Genomic DNA, 11862 nt, shown 5'->3' with positions numbered 1-11862 from the left:
TATACATAATTTTATTACTTACCCTGGACCTGTGGTAATCTTTTTATGGAACAATAATTTACGTGCTCAGTATAGAACTATAACTGACACTTATTGTTTAGTATTATAAAATCCAATTATTGGAATCAAACGTGCGAGTATAATTTCGTAAGAGAGGTGAAGCAATTCAAATAGACATAGAGATCACCCACATTAGTTTTACATCAAATGTAACAATATATCAGTATAATCATGAAGTTCGATTGCTTCATTTTTACTCGTATTGTTTTGTTACAAAACATGTAATAAAATATAACAGGAATTCATAGGTATTACCCTAAAAATAAACTCAATACAAACGTTTCAAATAAATAAACAGTTAGAACAAATTATATTGCGTATGTATGGTAACGGATTTAAGAAAATTACCAAGAGAAAGATTAAATTATTTACCTATATTATAATTATGAATGTCATGAACTCATGATGACTTTTTTTTGTTTGCTCTATAGAGTTTTTGTATTAATCACAAACGGACGAACTTTTGATATATCTTAATAATGTCCTAATAGGTTATGACTTATGAGGATGTCGACTGTTATGGCAATACATATTTTAATTCTTTTATTATAATAACATGAAATTGTCCGTAACTAAAGTGTAATATATTATATAATATATATTATAAAGCATAATAACATCATATTAATATATACATTTTTGACAACTGAAACTGTAAAAGTACATTCATATTTTACGTAAAAAATTAGAACAAACCGTACACAATTATTAATATAGACATAAGTTTATACAGTTTATTACTTGATATTGAATTATTAAATTATATCAACTGTTGAAATATTATACAAGCATATAGCATTGCCGTTAAACAAAAATAATTTTCACGAGCTTAGTAAAGGCAAATACGCTTACGAATATAATACCCATTCTATTATAAAAACCAAATTGACGGGTACTCAAACTTTTACCGACATTTATTCTGATTTGTGTGATTTACGTAGATAGGTAGATAGGTATATAATAATAATAGGTATATTATTTATGTTTAGAGCTGTCCAATGAATTCACGTAGAAAAGTTTTCAGTGGTTTCTTTCATAAAACTCGAATATGCGTGAAAAACACCAATTACAGTTGTAAAGAAAAAAACATACATAAATAAAAACCACAACCATATATGTTTATATATAAATACGACTATATAGGTACATCATACATTCATACATGAATCAGTTAAATTGTTAATCTGCAAATTTATGGTAGATATAAATCCTTTTATAAAGGGTATTCAATTCTTGAAAACTTGTACAGGGTGTGCCTTACCTACATAATAATATTATATTATAGTACATACCAATATGATGATAAATGGACAGATTTTTATGAGTTATAAATTTAAATTCATTTTAATTGTTAGATAATAAGTAGGTATATATTTATAGTTTTAATAACTTGTGTAGTACATATTCATGTATATTTAATATGTATTAAAAATAATAATCTTTTAAAAATAATATTAAAAATTTACTTTTAATATATAACCTAATTAAATTAAGAGGGTATCAGCGCAATATTTGTTTTCTCTATCAGACCCACGAGAAACATAAATAAAACACTTTCACCTAAAATCATTTTTCATAATTTTTGAGTAACCTTGGAGTAAAATCACAAATTATAAGAATTATAGTGGGTAATATTTTTAATGATACCTATGACATATAGATTTTATATTTTATTATTATTTAACTTTGTATTTGACTTATAAAAAAAATTATGAATTTAAATGATTTTTAAATTGTTTTGAGACGATATTTAGATAAATCGATGCCATTCAAAAATATTTTCCATCAATTTCGTAATGGATAATTTAAAATTTTACTGAAAAATTATTTAAAAATATAAAATAAATGATTCCGCTTAAGTGCGCTGACATCCACTTAAAGGCATATGAAAATAAAAGTAAAAAATATGTATACCATGCAATATTTCAAGTAAAGTATAATGTCATTCCATAGTATTAAAAGTATATTAAGATATTTTATAAATAAAATTATTGTGGAATGTATTATTTATTTCAGTTAAAACCAAATGTACTTGATATACTGTAGAAAATTTAGCCATCATAGACACAATTATTGGCTAATTTAACTTTAGTTAATGAAGTGGTGCTTAGAACTTCAGCTCTTAATAACACACTCATACCTAGTTGTGAATGTTGTGATTCCTACAGAAAATGAGACAAGTTTAGGTGCCATTTACAATATCAATCACTCGTCAACGTTTAATTTATGTTACTATTCGATACGATAGGTACATGGGTACTTTACCTACTAAATCCCAATTGTACTTATAATAGTATTAACGAAGGTACTTAATCGTATTGTCTGAAAAAAATCTTTATACCGGAAATTTAAAATTACTATGATATTATATTATATTATTATTACCTATATTAATTCACCATTTTAAACAGAACAATATTCAGGTATGATATGATATTTACTTAAATAATTTAAAATAGAGTATAACTTATTATTCAGTATCTGCGGTATTTAAATATATAGTTACGTTACTGCGTGTATAACCATACTAAAATCATATGTAATTAACAAATTAACATTTATAAAATAGATCCGTTATAAATACGTATATACGCATTTACACATTCAATCATTATTTAATATTAATTCAATAATCAATATTAAACATACAAATTATTTGTTATCATTTGTTGTTTCAAATAACAATTAGCATTTAAGCACAATTGTAAACAGATACCTAATGTTTCATTCCTATAACAGCAAAGTTGTGTATACAAATCCCGTTTGATTAAATTCAAGTCAACAATCGTTAAGAATCAAATAAATTAACACTTAATTATTCTTCCGCATTTGCTATACGACAGGGATTGGATAATGGTGCTGTGTGGTCAGAAATCGCACTGCGTATTATATTACAATATCTTTTTATTCACATCGCCAGCACACACCAGTAGGGCAGCAACTGTAGGATAGCGTAATAATAAATTAGATTTGTGCTATTCTACTGATACCTACGTGCATTTATTACCAATTACTACTATGACGCAACACATTAGCTTTTACTGCTTTTAGTCAGAAATTCGACATAAAAATTATCGAAAATGAATAGTAGCACGCGAATTCAACATGTAAAATGGTATAATATTATATTTTAAGTTCAAACGATATCTAGTCATCATTAATGCATCACCGGAATTTAAGTGCTTCGCGTAAGTACACATGCACTATTAATTACTATACATTAATATTGGCATAGTTTACAATCGTATTGATAACAATTATTTATCGGTGATAACGTTAAAAACATAATGTTTATGAATAATGTGATTATTGGGGGTATATTAAAATACTCTAAAATTATTAATATTATTAGTTATTACATACATTTGACCTAAAATTTCACAATAGTGTTTTCATAATATTAAAACTCTGAGAATTTCAACAATATAATATATATAGGTTGACGCGTATACACGGTTTAATTTGATTAAACTAGCTCATTCTATTAAAACAATAATCTAATATACCTATTTAAATTAAGTGCAAATATAATTCTTATTGGAATCCCCAGAAAAATCTAAATACATACATCCTATCAGTGGCGTATTTTGGATAATTTTTCAGGGGGGGGGGGGGGGCAAAATACAAAAATCTCTCACGATTATAAAATAAATCAATTTGAATGGCAGTTTTTTTTTTTTAGTCATGAAATAATAATAAAATAAGGTCTAAATTTCTTTTTTTTATGACAGCAAACATATCAACCACCTCGTCTATTTCAATATTCCTGTGCCTATGGATATTTAGCAAAGCCAATCCGAATTATAAAGAGACACCCTACAAAAATCTTCAGTAGTTTCAGTTGGGTGATTAGAAGGTTGAGTTTGACGTTTGGATAATCTTGGTGTTTTTCAGTTAAATAATGCTAGGTACCTACTGTATCATAAACATTTGTTTCTTTATCGTGTAATAAAAATAAAATTCCAAAAGTACCTGTATGTAATAATAATTTTTAACTAAGTGGCGTTTAATAACGAAATTTCAGGCATTAATTTAATTTAGGTATCATACACGTTACATCGTTACATGTATGTTACATAATATTAATAAGCTTAGAAATATAATATTTGTAAAACAGTTGAAAATTATTATAAATGTTCTTATCAATATTGTTTTCTGTACTAATAGATTATACTTAATTATATTCTTATCTGTACTTAATTATCTAATAATTCTTGTGCAGTTAAATTGTATATATTTGGTATAAATTTGAGTACGTAATATTTATTGAATCATTTTAAGTAGTATAGTATATACGTATATGTTATTCATGAGATTTTTCTCGTATATATTCAAGTTTTACTGCATTACTTACGATTTGTTAATTTAACTGTGCTTAATTTTGGATTCCTTTTTTTCCATGTTCAGTTATTTCACTCTTACATAAATTACAAATTGGTATTAATGGAACTTTTAAAACTTTTTTACTGGACTTCCACCGTGATACATTTACATATAAAAATGTGTGAAATAAATTTATATTAAATATGGTTTTTGAATAACTCAAGAGTAAAATCATCAAATATAAATTATAACTAGGTATTATAGATAATACTATTTTTGTAAGTTTGATAAATATTAGTTTTTAATTTTTTTATTATTTGTAAATTGAAACCAATATATATATTAATATATAATAGATGGTTTTACATTTACTCAAGTATTACTAAAAAAGCAAAAAAAAAATCTATTTTGCGTAAATGTATTTTGTTACGCGTGAGTCAGGGAGAGAAAATTACAAGCAGTTCACTGACGTCCTCTTTAATATTCATCAAATGTATACAAATACGAAATCTTAGGTAATATACATATAATAATAAAAACATAGGCGTGCGCAGGTTCCTGTTTCAGGTGTGACTTTTATTATTTTTGACCACCTATACCTCCTTATAAAACCTCCCTTAAAAAAGTCTTCAATTACTTCATGCCTTCATTATAATTGATTGAATTATTTGTCTCTTAAATATTCAACAAACACGAATAATAACGCATCCAGCCATTATTGATTAATCGTAGATTGATATTTTGTCATCATTATCCTCATGCAATTTAAGCAAATAACGTAGGTTATTTTACCTAGCTATAACTAATTACCTAAAAAAAGTCTCAGTTGTGACTTTAATCATTTATTTTTTTTTATAAATCACACATAAACGCAACACATCACGCCTATAATTATTTTCAAAATGGTAAATTGTACGCGATCTGGTCTTACCCAAAACTACAAAAGCATGAACAATGCTCACTGTAATAGTAGATACTAGATACATCTCAAACATTTCAAGTAAATTATCATTGGATTTAACATTATAATATGATATGTAGCACAGTAATAAATACATCTAAATTAACTTATAGTTACAGGGTTCGGATTTTATAGCATCAAAAATCCTAAAATATGCGCTATAATATGACCAAAAAAACCGTAAAATATGCTCTATAAATATGCCCTAAAAAAATCAAAAATATCAACAAATAAAAATAAATACAAATCAAAATTGTATTCAATTTATCATATTTCTTTATTAAATCATATATTTATAAAAATAAACTAAAATCTCCGTATACAGTTTAAAAAAAATTTCTATGTACTGATTAACTATTGATACCTTGAATTATGATATCGTTTGTACGCAACTATTCAAAATTATCTGAGTAAATAAGAATAAAATTTCATTTGTCATGAGATTTATGAAAAATATAAAATAAAGCGTTGAATTAAGAATATTAGCAAAACATAGCATCAACACTTTAAAAATAGCACTAAAATTCTTCAAATATCCAAAAAATAGCAAAATAAAATTTCATACTTAGAGTCCGTGGTGCATTAAACAAATTTATAGCCCACTCTGCTATTTTTATCTCTATCCTATAATAAGTAGCAAATGCTATAAAATCCAAACCCTGCAGCTTATAATTAATATGTCAAGTATTTTAAGTAGTAAGCTTACCTATAAACAGTGGCGTGTCCAGAACTTTTTTTGTGGATGGGTCACAAAACTTAAGTTCAGAATGTTTTTACCCCCTCCTCGTACTAAAATTTCATTGAGCATCGGACTTACACTAGTCTAGTACTTATATAAAAATGTGGATGGGCTCATGCCCACCGGGCCCACCACCTAAACACGCCACTGCCTATAAATCTATACAAATAAACTGTACCTACTCATTATCTACATATACTAATACCTGGGTAACATATTATATGCAAATGATAAAAGACAATACAAAATGATTCAAATAGATAACAAGCTTCACTCAGAATCAAAAAGAAACATGAAGGATGATTTTTAAACATTACTGCCACCAGTGCCACCATATACATACATAATCCGCTTCCACAGTTCACATACCTAAAATATTTACTTATATAATTTAAGTATCCTGTTCAGCTCCAAATACAATACTTGCACATAACACCTATCCCAAAGTTTTGTCGAAATACTTATATACAGCGTAGACATAAATGTAAACATGTGTACTATCAAAGAATGGTTTAACTTTTTTTATCATCGGCCTCCATTAATATTATAATATACCACCCTTTTCAAATAATATATTTTTGATTTCGTTATTGTAGGTACATTTTGACTTGTTTATTTTGAAAAGTATATCATTCACCATCAGTGAAATTTTCATCTTTTAAGATTAGCATACAGATACATTACACAATAAAAAAATTAAAGATTTAAGATGTTTGATAAATACGCTGCAGCATTGTTCTAATATAATTGTTATGAGATTTTACAAATAACTAGGACAAATCAATTTTCGAGCAAATAAAAATAATATAATTTATAATATTCCGAACAGAAAATAAACAAATAAAATATCTTGTATTGACCTATGGAAATTGTAGTTGTTTTAAGAACATGATCCAGGATCCTTGTAGATCCAAATGATATGACCTTATTATATTTTGATGTTCAACGTCGTAATTTGTTATCCTTTTGATTGAACAGTCGGATTTAATTATTATCATAGCCTTGGACCTTGATTATTTTATTCACGATTCAGTTAGGTAAGTAGGTACATTTCTTTTTTTTTCGATCTTTTGTAGATAGGTGCTCATTTTAAGTTAGTGCTTTGGAATAAACCATTTCTATTATAATAAATCAATATAATTATTACATAATAGGACATTTTTAATTTATTTACCAAATGGTGCTTTATTTTCAAACTATTTAAGGCCATCGATATACGGTATATTATGTTGTTATTCATTTTATCTTTCAACTAAAATATATTTAACATAACATAATATCGCATCTTTCGTGATTACAATAAATTGCCTACTTGTACAGAACGTTTTTGTCAAACATAATATTAATTATCATCATGTTCATCATTTACATATTGGTTTCGCGTCAGTGGTTTTTTTTAAACGTTGAGTTATCCAAAATATAGTTTGTTTACTTAAGTAACTAGATATGCGAGTTATGACTGTAAGTTTCCAGGACCTTGGTTTCGTTTCTTTCCTATATAAGTGATTCAAATTACATTGTAATAGTGGTATTTTATGGTTTTGTATAGTTTTATTAATATAGTCAGCTCTCATCAGCCATCAACGTTCAAAATCGTATATTAAATATTATTAAAATACGATCCTATATATATTTTTTTTAACTATTCGCGTATTACAAAACAAAAAAAAGCGGGAAAGTGGATATCGCTCTGCTGTACGGTAGGTTACAAGTGGGTTACATTAATGATGGAATTAAATTTGAATCCAATGATATTATATCATTGTAAACGAAAACCGATTCTGAGCGGAGACGGTTTATGTGTCTAGGATATATTATAGATTATTATTACTTATTATTAATACTTATTAAAATATTTGACTTATCGGTGGACATTTTTTTTTTGTTAAAGGTAGAAAAACTTTTATGAATTTCTATTTAAGATAATTTGAACATTGCCGTAATTTTCACGTATTTAGTAGACATTTAAACTTTAAATGACAATTAAAAAAATCTTGGCTATGTACTTTTAATATGTTTCAACTGCTATTGAAACATTAAGTCGGAAGCTTTATATTAAATGTTGATGCTTTTTGACCTAACTAATACAATTTTATTGACATTAATAGAAAAAAAAACTAAAAAACTAATTAAAATATTTTAAAAATTTTATCAAACATAGAAAATGCCTATATAATTTATTAATGTATAAATATATTACATATATTATATTAATATATTAATAATATAAACATTCAGTGAACATTTCAAGCATCTGCGCGGTAGTGCGGTCATTTGTTTTAGAGTTACACCAAAATAAGAAGATCGCTAAAGGAGAAATCTATAGTGAAAATCTAATGTTGTAAAAATTTAAATGTCAACCACTCATCAAAACTTAATTTGACTTTCTGGTGGACATTTCTTTTTGTGATAAAGGTTGAAAAACTTGTATTAAATTTCAAATTTTAGATTGGAAAAGAACACTTTTTATGAATTTCTAGCTAAAAATGATTTGCGAATTTTCGTGAATTTTACGTATTTTGTCAAAATTCAAACTTTGAATGCTTATAAAAAAAAATTGTAGCTATGAATTTATTTTATTTTTCAACTGCTATTGTGTAACAATATGTTAGGAACCTTTTATTAAGTTTTCAAGCTTTTCTACCCAAAAAATAAATTTTTATCAATATTAATTTAAAAAAAAAACTATATTTAGCTTAAGTCGAATTTCATGTATCAATGGTCATTTGTTTTGAAGTTACATCAAAAACCAAAATCGATTTTGTCGAAAACTGATTGTGGGTAAAATTTACCATTTTTAACTTTTTATTTTGTTTATCCAGATGATTTAGAAAAATATTACTTTCAATATCAAAGTACCAACTAGATTTATTTTCTGATCTAAAAAGGTACTGAAGTCGAAAATAAAAGCATTTTTACTTCCCCAAAGTGTGATGACAGACACAAAAAAAAATACACATCATGGTAAAATCAATACATTCCTCGCTCCGCTCATATTCTAAAATAATAGGTATTTATTAGTTCAGTTTAAACTACATTTTTAGTTAAGGGGAAGGTATAAATTAGAAAAAAATTGTTTTCTGAAAAAAACTGTGATAATTTAATAGCTTGCAACACTTCACCAATATTTATTAGGTTTGTTAGCTTTATCAGCACGCATGTACCTATCAGTTAATTAATGCTTGTGAGTTGTGGTGTTCTACATTATACAATAATTAATCACATAGTTTTGGTTTTATTGATATTGACTGAGTAAATTAATACAAAACTACAACTCACAGCCTGTTGATAAAATGGAAATTAGTTTATGATTATTAGCTATTTGTATGTCTTTAATATTCATCAAAATATTATGGTTAGTTAATCTTCACTTAAGTTTGTTTTGTCATTAATTTGCAAATGTGCCAATTTTTGAAATATAAAACCAAAACCTTTACTTCTATAATTCAACGCTTTATCGGTGAAATAGTATACATACATACCTATATATATTTAAAATGTAATATAATTTACAAGCCACCAATACAACTGCAAGATCGCAACCAATTCTATATTTCCAAACAAATCTACCAAGCATTTAGGACCAAATCCACAGAACACAAGAAACTTGATATAATTTTTTTTTTTAAATATAAATAACACCGAATCAAAAAACCATAAATTAATAACCTAGTTGTCGACATATTTTTGTTCAATAAAAAAATAAATTATAGGCAGGTAAATATTTAGTTTTTAAGATTATCATCAAAACATCAACTATAATAATTCTCTGTACCGATGTACATCTGTAATGAAAAATAAATCAACTCGACAGGCTCACAGTTTTGTAAATTAAATATATGACTTCTTTTCAAGACAAACAATTAATTTAATTGTGACAAAGTTACAATGCAATTTAAAAATAATGACCCAACAACTAAGAAACAGATCGATCATTGGACACTCGTGTCGCTTAGATCGTCCAAGCACATTAACAGCGGTAGATTGACCCACCGGGATACTGGGAAAGTTTCTCCGATCAACGTATAAAACTCTGGATCGACTGATGTATTTGGATTCCAAATTATTTTATAATATTTACATTATTTGTTCGAGTATACTTGTATCACGATTTTGGATATAATAAGTATAGGAGGTACTAGGTAAACATGATAATTAATTTATCCGTCAACGTTTTAAAAAATTTGTTTTATTATTTTGTTTTCTAAGCGGATGCGATGGCCGATGATTGCATTCATTTTATAGTAGTGTGTTTTGTCATCACTTATTAAGGCAGTAAAAATACTGCGATTTTATCATCTTTTTCCTGGTAATAAATTGAATCTAGTTAGTAATTTGGGTGGCCATACAAATATTAGTACCCTAATATAGATAAAAATATATTTACATACATGTTTAAATATATATTTAAGTACTTTATAATATTTACCCCGTATTGAAAATAGTAGAAAATAAATATTTGTATACAAATTATCATTTTCTTTTTTTTATTATTGTTCTTAGCTATAGACGTCAATGGCTCTATTAGTTACAATTTTTTCTGTAATAAAAATTTAAAAAAGTAAAAAAACATTTAAAAATAATATATATTATTTACAGTTCTACAGTAGTTGTGTTCCAATGCTTATTATTTCATTTGTTTGTACAGGTCAGGTTTTTTAAGAAGTTGGCCATATTGTTGGTACCTATATCTTCAGTGTTCGGACCTAAATCTGCGTCTGAGTTGGTTGATGGAATGTTGAATTTTTTTACGTCTTATAAATATTATTATAGAGGTGCCTGGTATACTACTATACCTACATACCTACTTAGAAGTTAGAGTTAATTATATCATATATGACGACAAGTTGAATATTTTGTAAAAAGTGCAGGCGGGGAAAATCGTTAAACGTGTTACGCATGGCAATTTAGATGTCATTTCCAGCTTACTCGCAACCAATAAATGGTCGGCTGAAGAACATAAAAAACGCAAGAATGGGATCAAGTCTCGACGTTTGTGATTAAGTAAGTCATTTATAGTCATGCGATACCTACGGGGTTTACATCATAACATCGTGCAATACTCCACTGGCTCAATAAAGAACGTGCACTAGACAGTTTAATATCTATTAAAATATTACGTATTTTATTACTATCATTACTATTATTATTGGGTTCGGAAAACTATTATTTTTTTTTTTTTATGCCGTCTGCTATAATATATTATATATTATACCTTGGTTAATTGTTTTATGATTAGAATACATATTGTATTCACCACATAAATATTCGGCGAGGCGCGAGGGATAACATTATATGGAAGGATGGTTTGTATATCATATCATATTATAATGCATTAATGCATATAGATTATGGTATATGGTTAAGTAAACTCGTCGAGTCTTCAAGTTTTTAATTGGGTTAATTTGGCCAAATAAGTATTGCAGTATTCACGATTATAATAATATGTGCCTATATTGGTAATTGGTTATGGCTATGTTTTCTTAAAAGAACACAATTATATTATAGATACTGCAGTTTGTTATAGCGTAATTAATAATTCTTTAGATATTATTTTTATTTTTTTGTTTATAATAATGAATTGTGATGATGGTTTTAAATATCACTTTAAAATAACATTTTTGATAAACCTATCCACAACTCACAAGGTTAGTGATATACGATTGCAGCCAGTATAATTGTCATTATTTACTATTTATATAGAAAAAAAAAGTAAGTAAGCCATGTTCAAAAATTAAAGGAATAAACTGCTCGTATAAGACCCTGAACTCGGGTTCGC

The 11862-nt window shown here is 26.5% G+C and overlaps 1 long non-coding RNA gene across 1 annotated transcript; it reads right to left on the bottom strand.

Annotated features, from left to right (window-relative positions):
• Window positions 1-7404: 7404 nt before the first annotated feature.
• Window positions 7405-11862, bottom strand: LOC149057374 (uncharacterized). Its single transcript, XR_016191127.1, has 3 exons — window positions 10681-11862; window positions 10513-10623; window positions 7405-7577 (listed from the first exon to the last, which is right to left on the bottom strand). It is a non-coding gene; the product is annotated as an uncharacterized LOC149057374 (long non-coding RNA).

The sequence above is a fragment of the Diuraphis noxia genome, unplaced genomic scaffold, assembly GCF_037042655.1.
Source record: "Diuraphis noxia isolate RWA-SAM2 unplaced genomic scaffold, SU_Dnox_SAM2 contig0003, whole genome shotgun sequence".
Classification (NCBI taxonomy): domain Eukaryota; kingdom Metazoa; phylum Arthropoda; class Insecta; order Hemiptera; family Aphididae; genus Diuraphis; species Diuraphis noxia.
This window is presented reverse-complemented; position numbering and strand designations above follow the sequence as displayed.